Here is a 20,999-nt window from a genome sequence, read left to right on the forward strand (position 1 = left end):
CATTTTGTTTATGGGGAGTGTGGAGGCAATTCTAGAGCTGCAGCAAGACGGTATGCTGAACGTTTTCCTGGGCGTCGACAACCGTATCGCGAAACCTTTTCAGCCGTGGATAGAAGGTTGCGGGAGACAGGATCAGTTTTACCTAAAAATCAGGAGATTGGACGAGGTCGAGATCCAGATATGGTCAACATTGAAGAGCACATTATCAATCGTGTTGAAGAAGACCCGTCAGCTAGTACGCGTGAAATTGCTCGAGAAGTAGGTGTTAGTCACTGGACTGTGTGGAGAACGCTACGAGAATCTCTTTTGTACCCGTACCACCTCCAGCGGGTCCAGAGTTTAAGTCCGAACGATTTCATTCCTAGACAAAACTTTTGCCGATGGGTAGTGAACAGCAATAATGAAACTCCCGGATTTCTTTCTTCCATACTGATGACAGATGAATGCTGTTTTACTAGGGATGGAATACTAAATTTTCATAATACTCACCGCTGGGCAGATGCCAATCCTCACGCGATTTACGAGACGCACTTTCAACAACGTTTTTCATTAAACATTTGGGCCGGAATAATAGGAAATCAAATGATAGGACCATATGTTCTACCGGAAAGACTGAACGGAGACAATTACTTTCATTTTTTGGAAACACATTTGCCATTGTTATTGGAAGATGTACCTTTAGACATTCGACGAAGGATGTACTTTATGCACGATGGTGCTCCTGCGCATTTTAGTTTACAAGTGCGACAATTCCTGACGAATGTTTATGGTGAGAGATGGATTGGAAGAGGTGGACCCATCGCTTGGCCACCCCGTTCTCCCGATCTTAACAGTTGTGATTACTACTTATGGGGTTATATGAAATCAATTGTTTATCGAACTCCAGTTAATAATTTAGAAGATTTAGAACCAAGAGTTATGGTGGCCGCAGAACGGATTCGAAACGATCCTGAAGAATTAAATAGAGTCAGTAACTCATTACTCAGGAGAGCAGAAGCTTGTATTCGTGCAAATGGTGCTCACTTCCAACATCTGCTTTAATTTGCTTGTTTTGTTTTTGCGTTTTTTGTTTTTTATTTTCGCTTATTCGTTTTGTTTGTTTATTATAATTAAAGGTTATTTTTCTTTGTGTTGAAAATTATATTTAACAAATTGGCTTAAATTTTAAAATTGTTGGAAGATTTTGAACAAAGTTTTTAACTTATACAATACATTTCTTGTATTTGTTTTTCCGCAAAGTAAAAGTAGAATATAAATTTATTAAGAAAAGATAACTGCTGGACAATAAAAAGATAATGTTGGACGTTGGAGTGTTAAGCTGTGTTTAACACCAATTTTTACCTGATTTTTGAGAATATTTCAACTGCTTAGACTATTTCTAGGATCTTTTTTTATTTCCTAATATTAAAAAAATTCTTAAAAAAAGAACAATTAGTATATGGTTAACCATTAAGAAGTAACAAAGAAAATACCTTAAGCGTTCTATGATTTCGGTACTCTAAGGGTACCTTTTTATTATCAAAAAATTGGTCTAAAGAGTTTAGACAGCACTTCCCTCGCTGTCGGAAACTTGACGACTGCATGCCTATTGTGTTTTTTTTTCTCATTACATCGCATTAAAAATTTTATTGCAATCAAATATTTAATAGTGCTTTCGTAAATCAGCTCTTATTGAGTTTATTATATTCCAAATCAGTATTTCCAAAATAACCCTGATTAATCATACGCCAATTACACTCACTCAGTATTTGAAGAAATTACGAAAAAACAGCAAAGGACATACTTTGATCATAATGATTAACGATTTCCAGTTTGGTTCTAAAAAACAGCGTTCTACAACTGAGGTAGGACAAAAATTGAGTTTTAGAACAAGGTGCCATGGGAGTGTGTTTTTTTTGTTTGTTAATTTATCCAAGGCTTTTATTTGTCCAACAGCAAGTTCAACAAAAAACATCTGTCCTTGTTTCTAAATGCTTTCACAATTCTTTCGCTACATTTCTAGGGCATTTCGGACAAGTATTTCAAATATTGCACATAAAATGTGCTTCTACTTATAGTTAAAGAACTTACCCACAATTGTTCTAAGAAAAAACCTAGGATAAATAAACTGATTTCCTGATTTTTGTGGAAGTGATGAAAATTTACTTACTGGCTCTATTACTTCAAAAAGATTCTTACAGAAAATTTTATCAGTAGGTCTTGTGGATTTTTTTTTTATGCAGTTACTTCTTTTTCAATTATTTTTTTTTAAATATAATCCAAAATTACATATTCGTTTTGAACTCCAATTCTTTTCAATAAATGATGTCAATCGATAGGTACTTAATGTTTTTGTAAGAAGACTAGATTCAAAGACGTGATAAAATAACAGTTCATCGAACTAACAAAGATGCAAAAATTTGTGCTAAAAACTGAACAATTTTTTACAGAATTGCAACGAACATGATAAGAAATAATTTTAAAGCTGAATATAACAGAAAACAACCAAAAATACACACAGCTTCTTAGCTGTGCGTATTTTTGTGAAAAAAGTGACTTGTATTTTTAACGCAAACATCTGTTTACATTTATTCACATTACTAACATAAAAGAAAATATTTTTCAGTGTCATTTGATTTTATTAAGACGTGCTGGCGCGTAACAAGTAAGTCTTAAATCCAGTTGAAAATTACATGAAAAGTTTGTGAACGGGGTAGTACACATATCAGAATACTGTTTTTAGAATAAGGGGAACAAGTCAATGTCGGTGTTTTGTTAAAATTATTGCAAAGTTGTTTATATGATCTCTGAAATAAATTGTTTAGTAGTCTGTGTCAATATTTTGAATTATTAAAGGTATATACACATTCCATTGTGAATACTACATAATTTTTTTGGGAAACAGTAGCGGCTAGCGTTTCATCATATTTACTGCATTCTTAAATTTAAATAGCTTTGAACTATGTAATAAAATTATAGTCACCAATGAACAGACAGGTGAAAACGGGAAAGTTGCATTTTACGACATGTGAAGTGCCAAGAAAACATGAAATTAAACTTTTATCAAAATCATAGACCTACTTCTGTAAAATGACTGTCAGAACAATAGTAACTGCATGTAATGAGATATTGCAAGCCATATATTGAGTGTGTTATCGAATATAATTTTGTCAAATATATTTTAACAGAAACAATTTAATTTTAAAGTGACCGGTATATGTACTTTTTTAATAAAAATTAGTTCGAAAAAATATCAAATTTGATTTTGTGTTTTTCTTTTTTTGGATAGTACCTGTAAATTAAAATAAAGATATGTGTGGATTGTTAAAATTTTTGTTAGCCTTTTACCATTTACATGATATGACAGTAGTTTCAGAGATTTTCTGTCTAATAAAATCGCCAATAGACCACGACAGAGAGGGGAGACCTAGTTTTTCATGCTATAAAGTTCATGAAAAGTCGAGAAAACATGCAAGTAGCCGCTCATAGAATCAATCCTATAGAAATATCTTTGTTTATTAATTTCTATACAAAAATTTGAATAAAAACTTCTTCATAAAACGAAAACACATGAAGTACATATGTATTGAGGAAGGAAAAGAATAAGTAATAGTTGGCAGTGCTTTTTGGAGAATAAAGGGACGGTGAAATTAAAATATATACATAGTACACATGTTCATACTGTTCCAAGGATCTGACTTGTGATTTTTTTTTGACGCGTCAGAATTCATAGAATACGAAAATGTAGATTTCACGTTCACATCTGTGCATCTGTTTGTTTGTTCATGTTGTTCTCATACGAAAAATTATTAAACAATTTTATCTTTGTTGAAAAATCCGCTGTAACCTAAATTGTGCGCCAAAGGCGAAGAAGGTTTGGATAGTTAGCGGTCGAATAATTCCTGAAAGCTTTTTTCATTTTATCCATTTTACTTCCCGAGCGTAAGCAAAGGAAGTATTGTAATCGAGTCCGTCGGCCGACTCTCTACTTTTACGTTTTCTCGATCTTTCATGACCCCTAGAAGACGAAGAAATAGGTCTCCCATTTCCGTCTGTCTGTCCGTCTGTCCGTCTGTCCGTCTGTCCGTCTGTCCGTCTGTCCGTCTGTCCGTCTGTCCGTCTGTCCGTCTGTTGTCACGGATTTTTATTAGACAGATAATCTCCGAAAGTACTCGACCGATTGTTGTGAAATTTTGTACTTATATTAAGAATATCATGTAGATGGTAAAACGCTAACCAAAATTTGTCGAATCATCCCCACCACTAAAGCGATGACGTCACTTCAAAATTGTACATAGTAAATGGGTTTTCAATTGTATAAAATAACATAGTCCTACACATGTAGTTTACAACTCTGAATCGACTTTTCACCCGAAACGTCCAGATTTTTGGAAAAAAAATCAAAATTATAAAACAACATTTTGAAATTTAATTTTTAATCTGCTAACCAGAATGCTTTGAAATGTTGCAGATGTTTTAAGGCTATAAAGAGCATCATAAATCTTTAGTCAAAAAATATTTGCTTATCCCCTCCAAAAACTTGATGACGTCAGCTCAAAAGTTTGTGGAATAAATCATATCTAAAATGTACAAAATATGATGAGTCTGTACTTGTGAACTATCACTCCATTAATATTTTTTGGATTTGCATATACAGGGTGACTCAAAAAAATTAATGAATGCGTAAATATATTTTATTGATTTAATCAGGAACTACAAAACCGAATGCTCTGAAATCTTGCAGATGTTTTAAGGTCATAAAGAGCATAATAAATGTTTAGTCAAAATATATTTGCTTATCCCCTCCAAAAACTTGATGACGTCAGCTCGAAAGTTTGCCGAATAAATCATATCTAAAATGTACAAAATATGATGAGCCTGTACTTGTCATTTATCACTCCATTCATATTTTTTGGATTTGCATATACAGAGTGACTCAAAAAAATTAATGAATGCGTAAATTTATTTTATTGATTTAATCAGGAACTACAAAACCGAATGCTTTGAAATCTTGCAGATGTTTTAAGGTTATAAAGAGCATAATAAATTTTTAGTCAAAATATATTTGGTTATCTTCTACAAAAAACTGATGACGTCAGCTCAAAAGTTTTCCGAATAAATCGTATCTAAAATGTACAAAATATGATGAGTCTGTACTTGTGATTTATCATTCCATTCATATTTTTGGATTTGCATATGCAGGGTGACTCAAAAAAATTAATGATGGCGTGAATTTATTTTATCGATTTAATCAGGAATTACAAAACCGAATGCTTTGAAATCTTGGGAATATTTTAAAGTTATTATAAGCATGGTAAACTTTTGTTCAAAATGTATTTGTTCATCCCCCCTAAAAAAATTGATGACGTCACCCTTAAATTTTGCTGAATAAATCCTATCTAAAATGCAAAAAATATGATGAGTTTGTACTTGTGATTTATCATTCCATTCATATTTTTTAGATTTTCTTAAGAGGTGGTTCAAAAAAATTAATGAAGTCAATTTATTTTATTGATTAAATTAAAGGCAACACTTATTATTAGTATTACACCCCAACCAACCCAATTTGGTAGACACAAAATTTGTTAAAGGAAAAACTCGGTTGAAACATAAGGGTAGCACGCTTATTTACATCGACTTTAACATTACAGACCTGCATTTGTTTTATGCGTTCACTTGATTCCGCGAATGTGAAATAGACATGTTTATAATCAACCAATTGTGAATTTCACCGTCAAGAATTAAAATAAAACCCAATGTTTTATATAATAAGCGGAAGTCGAAGCAATAAAACCGACGGTCGTTTTGTTTACAGTTTCTGTGTTTGGCTCTCACGTATGCTGTTACGCCTGTCATCTTAAATTAACAATGTTTATACATACACGATTTTCAGTTGCCTCTGATACGTAGGTATACGTGAGTAAATTGTTTCGTTATTTTATTGATTATTACAAATCAATATTCAAACGACCCAATTCATTTTCCCGAAAATTTGAGAATATAATAATTTTATTCTTAGTATTACACTACATCTATCCCAACTGATATACGTGTCCTTGCAAAAATGTTGATGACGTCATCGCAATTTTTTTTTAAATTCCCACTACAAAAATGTAATGAGAAAAAAAACACAATAGGCATGCAGTCGTCAAGTTTCCGACAGCGAGGGAAGTACTGTCTAAACTCTTTAGACCAATTTTTTGGTTAAGTTTTTGTTTGGAAAAAATAGAATAAATATGCTTTCATTTTTAGTTGCATTGGTATTATTTACCTTTAATTTGAAATTCCAATTCAACTGAAATAACAATGCTTTTTGCACTTGATTTATTTGGCAAAAGGTTAGATTTTTCCCCCAGCTTGATTTCACATGGCCATTGGATGACTAACTTCATTGTCTCCTGTATTTGCATTTTATTATGTAACATTTTGTCAATGATGTTTCTGCTTAACTTAGTTGTTAGCGCGAATAACTCGTTTTGCATTTTTTGCACCGGTGTTGACTTTCCCCACTTTGCTTGGCGAAGATTTATCATTCCGTGCACTGTATCAATACACTGAAGAAATATTCTTAGTTAAAACAAAATGAATCATCGTCTGTTTAAGATTTGGTCATCATGTCATCAACAAATCTAAAATAATTCGCAGTGAATTAATCATTCATCGGGGGATCATATTTTATACAAACATCAACAAAAAATTATCTTTAGGCGTTGTGTTGTAAAATAATATTTTTAAGATAAATATTTTTTGTAAGGATGATTTATCTGTTCACCTAAACAAAATACAAGCAAGTTCGAAATTCAGTTTTGATTTGAGATGATCGGTGCGATGTTTACAAACCATGTGTTCATGTTAACGTTTCCGTTACCGTTATCGTAAAAAACAGACGACACTTTAATTTTTCATCACAGATCCTAAAGAGCTTTTATGATAGCGGACTGTTATTTTACGCTCAGCACTAAAATGAAATTGTCAATAATGACTCAATTCCATTATAATATTTGTGCAACGAGATTATCTCGGATGAAATTTATGATTGCGTTAGTGCAAATTAGCACACTCTGGAGCTTTATTATTTGTTTTTATATGAAATATACCTTTATGTTTGCCGTCAACAATAAAATCCATCATATGACATTCAAGCATTTCTATTTGCAGCATGTCAACCATTTCAACTAACACGTTACAAAGGAAATAACAATTGACACTTGATTACACGAATTAGCATAGCACAAGACAGGATTTTTTGCCGCAGGATTATTTTCGAATTTATAAAACCGGACACGACGTAAAGATGCTGCGTGGTCAATTTATAAAGTGCTACCCGGAACAATGCCACACCATTTTGAATATTGTATTCGCAGATAAAAGAGGAGCGGATAAAAAATCTCGTAAAGAATTAATGGAAATATAACCCGAGAAAAAGCAGGGACATTTATGTCATATGTCTGCCAGAGCTGTCTTATAAATAATTTCGGATGTCGTGCCGCATCCGTCCCTTTTTTAATATAAAATATTGCTTTCTCTTTTCAAATTGTTTTTTTTCTTATGCGTTGTATCGAAGCGTTTTGCATGAATATGGTACGCCACTTTCAATCAGTTCTTCCTTCATAAAACTGGAAATAAAAGAGGAAAATGAATCATGGGGGGAGCGGTGCGAGGAACAATATTCGGAGCTCTAGAGAGAAACGCTTTTAGAAGTCAAAAAACTAAGAGTAAAATTCTTAGTACGGTTAATTTGACTATCAACGAATGTTTTATGTATATTGCAAATTTATATTCTTATGTTAGTAATCAAATATGATTTATACAGAACCTCCTCCATTTCCGAAGCACTACAACTACATTTCTTTTCTAAACACGTTACACACGTCCGCCGTATCTAAAAAGTTTGATGCAGCTCTCGACCCGTTTTGCTAATTACTTTAGTTAACATCATTTTGTACGAAAGAGAGTAAACTTGAGAAATAAATCTCGACCTATACCCTAACTGCCACTCGTCTCACTATTCGGTTGCCTTTACCGAATTTTAAATATTTCTAAACAATTCAAAGATATAATCAGTTTTTATAGTTACAGCAACTGTCTTAACAACTATCTTCTGCTTTATCCAGGGCACTTACTTTTGGATTGCAATAAATTTCGTAAATCCCAGATTTTTTGTTTAACCCTATCTTTAGTGTTTGTTTTTTTATTTATGGCAGAAGAAATTCGACCAGATAAACAATTTTTTCTAACTTTTTGTAAAATAAAAAAGTGTATTCATATCTCAACCGTAACCATTAGTTGTAAAATCTACCTATTATTTCTAATTATTATTAATTATTATACAAAATGTTCATAAATTCTTGAGTATTACACAAACATACATACGCCAAGGGTTGTAAAAATACCCCTCACATATCTGGTAACATATTGCTGAAACAAAGGGTGTAGTGATTTTTTTTGTTGCTTTTAGAGCTTGAAAAAAATGCCCGTTAAAATGAAAAATACTCTATTTCGTAATAAATGAAAAAGAATTAAGGTACTAATATCACTGGAAAGGGAATTATACCAACCAAAACTAATAAATTCTACTGAATTTTTTATTTAAATTCTTTGGCTGAACATGCGGAAAACGAGAAACAACATCGCGTTACTAATTTGTGAATCTTCGGCAAACAGGTTCAGCACAACAGGTTTTGAATTATGCCAATTAAGTGACAAGTTTATTGTAGGATGAATAATAATTTTCCGCAATAATTTTTTGGAATGACATTATCAACTGTTTAGTAGAGATAAATAAATAATTAATATTGACATGTGCAGTGTAGCACTAAACATATGTTGTCGCAACAAATTCGAAAAAGTTCTAATTAGAAGTTTGTTTGAAATGTAAACATTTAAGAAGCAAAATAAAATGTGTCCGTAATTTAAATATTCCTTTGGTATGCATGTCTTCCATGAAACTTTCTTGTTGCCATTAATTTCCTATAATTTTTAAATGTCCAGTCTGAAGAATTCTCTCTAAATTTCACTTGTATAAGTTGATAAGAAGTCTCCAATCTTTTGGATTATATTATTAGTTATTTTAATGCTCGAAAGAGGTAATTAATATTATCCCAAGAGATTGTGGATTCATGAACTTTAAATTCTTCTGATTATTTTTCGCAAAATATTTTTACACCGCCCTTTATCAACATTGTTTTTATAAACAATCTGTCCTCGGTCTGTTGAAGAAAAAATAAATAAAGTGAAAGTAGTATTTCAGATTTGTTACCAAAAAAAGAAATGGAAAAATGAATAGGTGTAGTAGGTATGTTATACCGGGTGTTATACGTTATGTACGGCGGTTTCGGGAGTCCCATAAAAATAATAAAAAAATTCTTTATGATGTAGATTACGAAAAAAACGTAATTTTATAAAAGTAAAATTGGCAACATTGCACGCACCTAATTTCTGATTTTTTAGTATAGTCTGCCATTTCTATTGAAACACCACTTGTTCATCGTAAATTTGCGTTCATATTCAGACAATTTTCTAATTAAAAGCCGTTGTCAATCAACCGAAATTTACCAATTGCTAAATTTTAAGCAAAATCAACAGGTGATGTTTCAATAGAAATGGCAAAGACAATAATGATGGTGGCTGACATCCACCTTTAATTTTTTTAGGACAATAACCATAACAACCAGTAGTCATTAATCGTTGTGCATTATTATTAATCAAACAAGTCGTTATTTTTCATTAATAAATAAACCAAAATAATAATAATAATAAGGCATTTATAAATTATAAACAAGAACAAAACCAACAAAAGAAAAATCCATTAAAGTATAACGAACTAAACACTAGAGAAGATGTTCAAAATTCCTGCCTTGTTAAGTTCGTAATGTTTCCAAATTTTAATCATTTTTTGTAAAACTTAGTCATCACTACTTGCTAAGATAAAACTGATTTTGGCGATGACCTACTCTCTAGGAAAAGAGAGGGTGGGTGGGCGGGGCTAGTACCTGCCAATATAAGACTGATTTTGGCAAATGACATACCCTCTAAGACAAGAGAGGGTGGATGGGCGGTACTAGTACCTGCTAAGATAAGACTGATATTGGCAAATTGCCTACTCTTTAAGAAAATGAAGGGCGAGTGGACGGTGCTGACACTTACTAAGATAAGACTAATTTTGCCAAATGACATACCCTCTAAGAAAATAAAGGTTAGAGGGTATATCATTTAGCAGTCTTATCTTGGCAAGTATTGGCGCCGCCCACCCACCCTTTGTTTTCTTCGAGGGTAATCCATTTGGCAATAACAGTTTTATCTTAGCAAGTACTAGCCCCGCCCATCCGATCTTTGTTTTCTTAGAGAGTAGGTCATTTGCCAACATCAGTCTTATTTTAGCAAGTACTAGCCCCACCTACCCGCACTTTATTTTCTTAGAAGATATGTGATTTGCCAAAATCAGTCTTATCTTGGCAGCTACTAGCTCCGCCCGCCCACTCTCTCTTCTTTTAGAGGATATCTCATTTGCCAAAATCAGTCTTATCTTAGCAGGTACTAGCCTCGTCCACCCACTCTCTCTTTTCTTAGAGGGTGTTCTTATTTGCAAAAATCTTAATTTAGCAGGTAGGCGGGGCTAGTACCTGTTCAGAAGACTGATTTTAGCAGATGACGTATCCTCTAAGAAATTTAATTAAATTTTATAAAAAAAAATGCTAGAGGCCCCAAAACACTTTCAAATTCTTTCCAAGCAGGAATACCTAGAACCTCAAGATTGTTTTAAACTTTCCAAAAAAAAAACGGGGTTCCAAAATGAACTCAAAATCCAGGTCAGTTCAGAATTTTCCAAAAATAGAACACCAAAGTCCCCCAAAATTGCTTTAAATAATTTACAAAAAAATCTCCATGGACTCCCATGATAATACATCATGGTTCCCTATAGTGTATTATTTTGGGAGTCTCTCGAATTAAGAAAACAAAAACACTGCGGCACTCAACACTTTTTCAAATTCATAAAAAATAAAACACTAAAAGCTCAAGATTTTTTATAGTTCATCCAGCAACAGAAAACCAGATTCTTTTAAATTTATCCGAAAATAAAACACCAGGGGACCTAAAATTAACTGCGAACATTTTAAACGTGGGATTTTGAAAACTTTGACAATTTTTGATACGTCAAATATTGTTGTCAAATGAAATTTTATCAAATTATTGGAAAAACAACACAACCATATCTTTGTACATTCTAACTGAAATGGTAAATAAATATGGTCATGGGCGAGAGAAATATTAACTAAAAGTTTTATTTCTAGTTATTGTGATAATGAATGTGTTGTTTAGTTATTAAACGTAGCAAAAAAACCAATTTTAAAATCATTATAACTCCACCAAAATGTGAGAAGGAATTTTTTACTATATTTCCCAGACTCACCAGTCGATTGTCAAGAGCGTAGCGGAGACTTAATCCGCCATTTTTCAGACACCCGGTATAATAAGGGACTGAGGTGCATCATTTAATCCCAAGGGTGAAAGTTGACCCAAAGGAATTAAATGATACATCAGTCCCGCGGGATATTTTTTGTAGTAAGATCAAAAAGATTTACAGTTGAAAATCACAGTTTCTGAGAGTGACAAACATAATCATTATATAGGTAAATTATAAACAACGTCAGCCATTGCGAGAAAAATCATTCTTGGATTTGTTACGTGATGGCATTAAAGATAATTGAAGAAGCTGCAAATAAAGCAATTGCTGAGTTAGTGTCTACAAAGTCTAGTAAAATATTTGGAAAGTGGTGTGAAGAAGAAGGGATCTATACGGAAACCGTATTCTTGGCATATTTTTATGAAAAATCCATTAAATAAATGAGTTCTACGCATTTGACCAAATATTCTATGTTGAAGACAATGTTTAAATTGAAAAAGATTTGGATATCAGCAAACGAAAAAGTGAAAATTATTAAACGAAAAAGTCGAAAATTTTATCAATGGAACAGGTAAATAAATTTTTGAGTAAGGCTTCTGACGATAAATTTTTAATGGTTACGGTAAGAACTTGTTAACGGATTAGAAAGCAAAGAATTAGTAGATTTACAAACAACCGATGTTCAAGATTTAGGCTATGCATTATTATTTAATGTCAGAAAAACAAACAGAATTGATAGAACTTTCATTCTCAAGAATTCATTAAACATTACTAATGATCTTGTCCAAATATGCAGGAAATATATGGAATTCAGAAAGAGTGAAATGAAACATAAACTCGTTTTTGTCTATTATGCTAACAAGAAATGTACAGTGTTACCAGTTGGTAAAAATACCTTTAGCTCCCTGCTTCAAAAAATTGCTAAATTTATAATCTTCGGGAACCATTGTGTACAACACACAGGTCACTGTTTGCGGGGCTGGAAGTCGCGAATAGTGGCCGAAGGTTACGTTGACAATTCAATGAGTAATAAAAAAACAAATTGCTAAAAATATTTTTGGTCAAAATGAAGAATGTCAAGGACCTCCACTAATGCCTCGAGTAATGCAGACGAAAAACGGCCACATGAAAGCTCAGCATCAGAATCAACTGTAGTTATAAAAATTCTTATGTGTTGCACATCCAAATTGATGCTAGTAAGAATTGTTTATTTAATTTTGTTAACTGTAAAAGCATACATTTAAACGTATACTTTAAAGAATAAATTATTGCTGTCATGGTAATTGAATTTATTTCTATTTCATCCCTTGGGATTTTTTTTACATTTAGTCCCTCGGGAACAAATATTTTTTTTGTTGATAAAGTTTATCTCAACTTAATTAACATCTAAAGTTTCATAGACCAAGTTACATTCGTTAGGTTGTTCCTTAGTATCTGTCTTCTTTTTCTTCACCTTGTTTTCTATTATCACCTACTTTTTGCTCTGCCTTTACACTTACACTTAACACTTTTTGTTTTCCTTTGTCATTTATACTGAGCTTTACTTTTACACGTAACACTTTCACAGCAGATCTGAAGATTTTGTTCTCTTCAATCAGCTTTTTCTTGCATAATGGTCTATAAGTTGGAGCATGTGGTAAAGAGTACTTTTTACCACGTGCAGGGTTGACATCAGCAGCATCTCTTGAACCTAACTTAGTCATAATGTAATTCCTTTGACCAGTTGACCTTTTTGTTGTGAAGATGGCATTAGATAGCGCCAAAACATGTTAGCATGGTTTTTAATGAATATTGGCTACGACAAATCAATTCACAATAAAAAATCTAACGATTTATGTTTTTTCCACTTTCTATAATAAATCTAGGAGAAATTAATAGCAATCCTGCTTTTGTCTTGTGTACTAACTTTTGTTACCAAACATATCAGAAAAGAATATAAAGTAGAATATGCAATTTTTGCAAACAGATTGTCTGGAATTAATCAACAAGAATTGAGAAGACAAAGGGCATATTTTAGCAACCATTTAAAACACATAAATATCAAAAACATAAATTTAATTAGTTGGTCAATTTTTATAAATCTGAGTGTCAGTCACTTCGAGAGAATAATTTTTGTTTTGCTTTGAAATAAAACATACAAAAATTTACTTTATAACTTAAAAATAGATAAGTAACTAAAACGACAACAGTTTTTTTCTTATCTCTTCAGATGACGTTTACAATAAGCCCCAATAAATTAAAATTGAGCCTTCTTGAAAGTGAGAATAGAATTTTAGCAGTAGGTTATTGAACTGCTTAGCCGTTTTGACAATTTCTAAAAGAAGTAGCTGTTCCACATTTTTCATATTCTCCCTAGAACATTAGTTGGCACTTAACAATCTCCAGTTTAGGATATCGAACGTCTAATTCTAATTTATGCAAAGTGGAAGAACTTATAAGTATAAATAAAATTAGCATAAAAATAATTAGGGACGTTCTTAAAGGAAATATAATTTCAACACTGAATCGCCAATGAGTCACGTCGTGCATTATGCGAAAATGTATTTGGTCAATAAAAAAATTGGCGTCCCTGAACCGTTCAATAAATTATCAACTAAAGCAAATAAATATTCTAATCTGGTCGATGTGAAATGTAATTCTGTAGAGACAGCATAAATTCCGTTTTATTGGTTTCCACCGAAAGTTCAAGTGATAAAATGAATGTAGATCGTGCAGGTTCCTATAAATACCAGAGTAATCCCAAAAGTAAAAAAGGTATGAAAAACCTGAAATATTCCTCAAACTTCTATACTTGCAATAAATAAAAAAATGCAAGGACCAATGAAACGACCAGTCCACAAATTGAAAATTTGGGTCATAACTCGAACTTTTATGGGCGTCTGTTCAAATATTTTTTAGAGTATTTGTAAGCGGTAAACAGTTTTGTCCTGTTGTACGCGACTAAATATTGATCGATGGCAATTTCACCGTCTTCGTGACAGCTGTTGGTCAAACAAATTCGCTGCAAAAGCTGGAAAGTTGCCCGGGAAAATGGTACTGATTTGTTCTCACACAAAAAAGGACTCTTAAATGCCTGTCACCAGTCGTCTTATAAATACACAAAAAATGTCGCCCAAGACAAGATCTTGGGAATATTCTTTGGTTAATTAACTTATTAAGTGTTTTATTTATCTGAAGGCGGGTCGAACTCACTGAAGTGATACTACAGTTTCAAAAGGTTCTCAATTAGGGAGCATCTAAAATGGCCTCGTACCCTTATTATTGAAAAATTATCATATCTTCTACCGTTTAATAGCAAACAGCTTCTTCGGAAGTCGATGTTAATGAAATAAAGTCTATCCGCTGCTCAACGAATGACACTCAGGTGGATCTAATTTGAAATCGACCATATTTAGGTTGAGATATATGGCTTTATCGAATTAAATGACGTTCGTAAATTACAGGAAAACTTATCTTTGCAAAGCGTGTAATTTTAATTATCGTATTAATTGCGATTAGCAATAATCAATGTGTTTATAAACATTGATCGCATAATGACATATTCATGCCATTTGGCTTGGGGCTATCTGCAGCACTTGTTATTATTTTAATAATCTAGATTGTTTTACTGAAAAAACAATCTGCAAACAGCTTCGAAGAATGCTAATTACAATCATTGTTTATTACAAATGTTGTACAGTTAAATCCATAAGGTTGTAACCACTCGTTAAATTGTAAGGTTGGCATTACAGCCAATGGTGTTTTTCACATGAACAGATTGGTAACGGCGCATGTGTCAAAATTTGACAATTACGCACGAGAGAGTTTTATTTAAATATCTCACAGTTTGTTATTAAACCATATCATTGAAAAATTGTACGAACACGGCATATTGTGATAAATAAGCAGATGAAAATGGCACTTGCCAACTGCCACAATGAATTGAAACTTGCTTATCCCCAAGCATCCTCCCGAGAACTTGAATTCAAGCTTGTAAAAATCTTTTCAGTATGTAGTTATTCTTATACCATGGAAAGAGAGTACTCTATTATGAGAGTAACGCATCGACATTCGGAACTTTTTTCATGTTATTACAACATGGTGGTCTGTCGAAGGACTTTTAGTTTTAACTACCTCAAGTTGAAAGTGTGTATCCCGCTTTTTAGTACAACATTGTCTTTTCTAGTTTTATACCCACTCTTTATATACTACACAATACAACTAAATGTCCCTCATTAAATTCAAGCACTGCATACTTTCCCTGTAAACTTATTATTAATTGCTATTCTTTCCATAGTGTTCCTAATGTCAAGCCTACAAAATTATAACCCAACACCAATCTGGAGAACCGTTACAAGAAGCAAAGTGGAAACCAAAACAAAAATCGTAGTGGTATTCAAATTTGGAATTTAAAGATGATGTAACCTACCGTATATTTGACAAACCAAAAAAAATGAGTTTTTTACTCTTCAGGATTTGTTTATTTTTGCGAAAGAACATCCAGAATATACAGCAAGTTTAAATACTTTACGTCGAGTATTAAAATCCATGGGATTCAGATTTAAGAAAGTTAACAACAGAAAAATAATTGCTTTTTGGTTATTTGGTCTATGTGTTCCCAATGTTTCTAACCACTCCTGTAACAGTAAGTTTAAATAAGCCGTCAAATTATTTTCAACATACTTATTATTTTAGCCTCTGAATTTTGTGAAGTTACATTTTGTTCATTATTACCACTAAAATCCTCAGGGCGGAGGAGCATAGCCAGACCTATCGCCTTCACCCAAATTCCTTGTACATTTTGTAAATAATAAGTAGTACCAAATATTAGAGTTATTAAACATAACATTAAAGACTTGTTGGTGTCCCATTTTTTTGATGAAAAATTGGTCATCCGTTGCGACTAATTAAGGTGATCTACCCATTATAGCCAATTTTGTTGTTGCTCGCGAGATTGATCATTTCAGTCGAGAGAGCTGGTCCTTCGAGTCATATCATATCATAGTTAGCCACACATATAATTATCATGTATACTCATGTACAATAATTTAAACAAATTCTGAATATCTCAGTTATTCCCCATCTGTAAAGTAATTTTGATGAAGCAGCAACAATAAATAATTCAATTCACCTTGTTTTTTTACCAGTCCAATATTTGATTTCATTCGTGACCACAATATTTTTGGGTTCATTTTATCGTAATTCGTAAACGTATCGACTGCAAGTCTAAATTACAGCAGGTGGCATTCTTCTTTCTACAGATGAAAGATAAAACACGTTTCTATTTATCGTTGCTCTTGTATCATAATTACCATGAAGACTCAGGTTATCCTGTTTTTATTGAAAATTGTTTATCAATTTTTACAATATTGCGACAAGTTACAATGATAATTATGAAATAACCTGTGCAGGAGTGCAAGAACTGCAGTGAACTCGAACGTAATCATGTGTCGCGAATACATGAATGAACTGACATTATATTGACAGGTCACCAGATTTGTCACCAGGTTACTAAAAAACAGATTTACACTGAATAATTTTTTAAAATTTACACTAGGGAGTGGTTACAACCTTATGGATTTGAGTTTAGTTATGAAAGCCTGTTGTTAATGTACTGTAAATTAAATCGTGTACACTATTTGTGTAATTTGTTATTTCTGGTTTTCATAAGCAACATTTTAATGTTTAATTTAACGAGTTCAAATAATAAAATTTACAATGACCGGCATAATAACTAAAATTACTTGCATTTTAAATCGTATTTTTCACTACATATCTACAGATCTCAAATACTTAGAAAATGATACGGCGTTAACATTTTGTTTTGTAATTTAAAAAAATGTGTTTGAGTAATTCATTATATGTATTTTTACTATGTACTGGTCTTTTCGGGAAAATTGTAGCGGTTTGTGAAATATTTATAAAAATAAAATCGATTGATTCATTAGTAATGAATGAATAACATAATAATAAACGTATATTCAATAATTTTTCGAAATGCAATGATAACATTTCTGTGACGGAACAGTAAATGAATTAATTAATGTTTCATATTCAGTTAGTCATTGGTAGTGTCTACAGTTTCTAAGGGTAAATTATAAAATTTTATTCTAATTTTTTTAAAATGATACATGTAGGTATTTACACACATTTCAAGTAAATTTTTCTTAGTAAAATATTGATATAACTGAATGAACCTTTCGCAGATGATAAATGGGCGAATTTTGATTATCTTTATGATAATCTTAAAATACAATTTAGAAAATTACTACCTACACAAATCTTGGTCTAAAATTATTTCGACAGAACTTTCTTTACCTGTTGCGACGCAGTTCGATTTATTATATAAATTATATGTTGACTCTGCAAATTTTATTTTTCATGATTACGCCTATGCGTATAGATTGAAATAGAACTCATGAATTGATTAAAACTACATAGCAATCTGTTAAACTGATGGTAACATTAAAACCTCAAATTCAACTTCAAATTTTAAAGTAGTAATAGTCGGTGTAGTAGTTTCTAAAATAAATTGTAAAGTTTTGTACTAAAATTTTGAATTTTTTTCTAAAAATCTGCACATGCAGGGTTAAATATACTGATACACTATTAAACCACAAGTATAATCGCATATTTTGATAATTTTTTAATTATTTTTTGGCATAAACTGGTGTAGTTCTAATTAAGGTAGTTCTAATGTAGATATTATTTTTGTAAAAATAATATTTGTGACCGTGATTATCAAATGTCGCGGTAATCAACCGTCTATTTGCCAATTTTGGGTATTTTAAGCTTGTTTACTGAAAAATATGGCAGAGAAATCTGTAGATAATGTCAGTTTTAAAACTGAATAATTTAGAAAACACGTATTAAGTAAATTAAATACATATATAATATTATTGTCCCATGCGATACCAAAAAAAAAAAATTGGTCTAAAGAGTTTAGACAGTACTTCCCTCGCTGTCGGAAACTTGACGACTGCATGCCTATTGTGTTTTTTTTCTCATTACATTTTTGTAGTGGGAATTTAAAAAAAAATTGCGATGACGTCATCAACATTTTTGCAAGGACACGTATATCAGTTGGGATAGATGTAGTGTAATACTAAGAATAAAATTATTATATTCTCAAATTTTCGGGAAAATGAATTGGGTCGTTTGAATATTGATTTGTAATAATCAATAAAATAACGAAACAATTTACTCACGTATACCTACGTATCAGAGGCAACTGAAAATCGTGTATGTATAAACATTGTTAATTTAAGATGACAGGCGTAACAGCATACGTGAGAGCCAAACACAGAAACTGTAAACAAAACGACCGTCGGTTTTATTGCTTCGACTTCCGCTTATTATATAAAACATTGGGTTTTATTTTAATTCTTGACGGTGAAATTCACAATTGGTTGATTATAAACATGTCTATTTCACATTCGCGGAATCAAGTGAACGCATAAAACAAATGCAGGTCTGTAATGTTAAAGTCGATGTAAATAAGCGTGCTACCCTTATGTTTCAACCGAGTTTTTCCTTTAACAAATTTTGTGTCTACCAAATTGGGTTGGTTGGGGTGTAATACTAATAATAAGTGTTGCCTTTAATTTAATCAATAAAATAAATTGACTTCATTAATTTTTTTGAACCACCTCTTAAGAAAATCTAAAAAATATGAATGGAATGATAAATCACAAGTACAAACTCATCATATTTTTTGCATTTTAGATAGGATTTATTCAGCAAAATTTAAGGGTGACGTCATCAATTTTTTTAGGGGGGATGAACAAATACATTTTGAACAAAAGTTTACCATGCTTATAATAACTTTAAAATATTCCCAAGATTTCAAAGCATTCGGTTTTGTAATTCCTGATTAAATCGATAAAATAAATTCACGCCATCATTAATTTTTTTGAGTCACCCTGCATATGCAAATCCAAAAATATGAATGGAATGATAAATCACAAGTACAGACTCATCATATTTTGTACATTTTAGATACGATTTATTCGGAAAACTTTTGAGCTGACGTCATCAGTTTTTTGTAGAAGATAACCAAATATATTTTGACTAAAAATTTATTATGCTCTTTATAACCTTAAAACATCTGCAAGATTTCAAAGCATTCGGTTTTGTAGTTCCTGATTAAATCAATAAAATAAATTTACGCATTCATTAATTTTTTTGAGTCACTCTGTATATGCAAATCCAAAAAATATGAATGGAGTGATAAATGACAAGTACAGGCTCATCATATTTTGTACATTTTAGATATGATTTATTCGGCAAACTTTCGAGCTGACGTCATCAAGTTTTTGGAGGGGATAAGCAAATATATTTTGACTAAACATTTATTATGCTCTTTATGACCTTAAAACATCTGCAAGATTTCAGAGCATTCGGTTTTGTAGTTCCTGATTAAATCAATAAAATATATTTACGCATTCATTAATTTTTTTGAGTCACCCTGTATATGCAAATCCAAAAAATATTAATGGAGTGATAGTTCACAAGTACAGACTCATCATATTTTGTACATTTTAGATATGATTTATTCCACAAACTTTTGAGCTGACGTCATCAAGTTTTTGGAGGGGATAAGCAAATATTTTTTGACTAAAGATTTATGATGCTCTTTATAGCCTTAAAACATCTGCAACATTTCAAAGCATTCTGGTTAGCAGATTAAAAATTAAATTTCAAAATGTTGTTTTATAATTTTGATTTTTTTTCCAAAAATCTGGACGTTTCGGGTGAAAAGTCGATTCAGAGTTGTAAACTACATGTGTAGGACTATGTTATTTTATACAATTGAAAACCCATTTACTATGTACAATTTTGAAGTGACGTCATCGCTTTAGTGGTGGGGATGATTCGACAAATTTTGGTTAGCGTTTTACCATCTACATGATATTCTTAATATAAGTACAAAATTTCACAACAATCGGTCGAGTACTTTCGGAGATTATCTGTCTAATAAAAATCCGTGACAACAGACGGACAGACGGACAGACGGACAGACGGACAGACGGACAGACGGACAGACGGACAGACGGACAGACGGACAGACAGACGGAAATGGGAGACCTATTTCTTCGTCTTCTAGGGGTCATGAAAGATCGAGAAAACGTAAAAGTAGAGAGTCGGCCGACGGACTCGATTACAATACTTCCTTTGCTTACGCTCGGGAAGTAAAAAAATATGTTGGCATTGCAGCTATAATTTAATAGTTATTTGACCATAGCTGTCAAACTGATCAAGGAAAGCGTTGCTGTTGCCAAAATAATTTTTTAACATTAAATTTCAAAGGTTGCTTGATCACTTTTTTCCATCATATGATAGTACTGCTCGTACCATGCTACTTTTCTTCGCTTTTTTCAGGTCTTTTCTGCTGAAATGTGATTCCTAAATAAATTTCGCTGAGTAAAATTATCTAAGAGACGCTTAAAAAACGTTTTAGTCCAGTCGCTACGTTTTCTGCATGGAATTTTCGGTACATTTTCAGGATGTTTCCATTATTAACAGACTTAAATTTGTTTAAAACAGTTTGTGATCGTCCTTTTTCCCAATTATTTAAGGAACTTTCGGAACGTGGTTTTCAACACTGTTTTCAGCTTATAAAATCCAGAAATTGTAC

At 32.0% G+C, this 20,999-nt stretch overlaps 1 protein-coding gene and 2 long non-coding RNA genes across 3 annotated transcripts in view; 2 read left to right on the forward strand and 1 right to left on the reverse strand.

Annotated features, from left to right (window-relative positions):
• LOC135144828 (thrombospondin type-1 domain-containing protein 4-like) overlaps window positions 1-20,999 on the forward strand; it is a 387,796-nt gene that overhangs the window by 271,927 nt on the left and 94,870 nt on the right. The gene's annotated exons all lie outside the window — the stretch shown is intronic.
• On the forward strand, window positions 15,630-16,220 carry LOC135144684 (uncharacterized). The gene is made up of 2 exons (XR_010283214.1): window positions 15,630-16,007; window positions 16,058-16,220. It is a non-coding gene; the product is annotated as an uncharacterized LOC135144684 (long non-coding RNA).
• LOC135144683 (uncharacterized) lies at window positions 16,196-16,862 on the reverse strand. Its single transcript, XR_010283213.1, has 3 exons — window positions 16,675-16,862; window positions 16,494-16,617; window positions 16,196-16,445 (listed from the first exon to the last, which is right to left on the reverse strand). It is a non-coding gene; the product is annotated as an uncharacterized LOC135144683 (long non-coding RNA).

Source organism: Zophobas morio, unplaced genomic scaffold (assembly GCF_036711695.1).
Source record: "Zophobas morio isolate AGI-343-1 ecotype UQ-CSIRO unplaced genomic scaffold, CSIRO_AGI_Zmor_V1 ptg000108l, whole genome shotgun sequence".
Lineage (NCBI taxonomy): Eukaryota > Metazoa > Arthropoda > Insecta > Coleoptera > Tenebrionidae > Zophobas > Zophobas morio.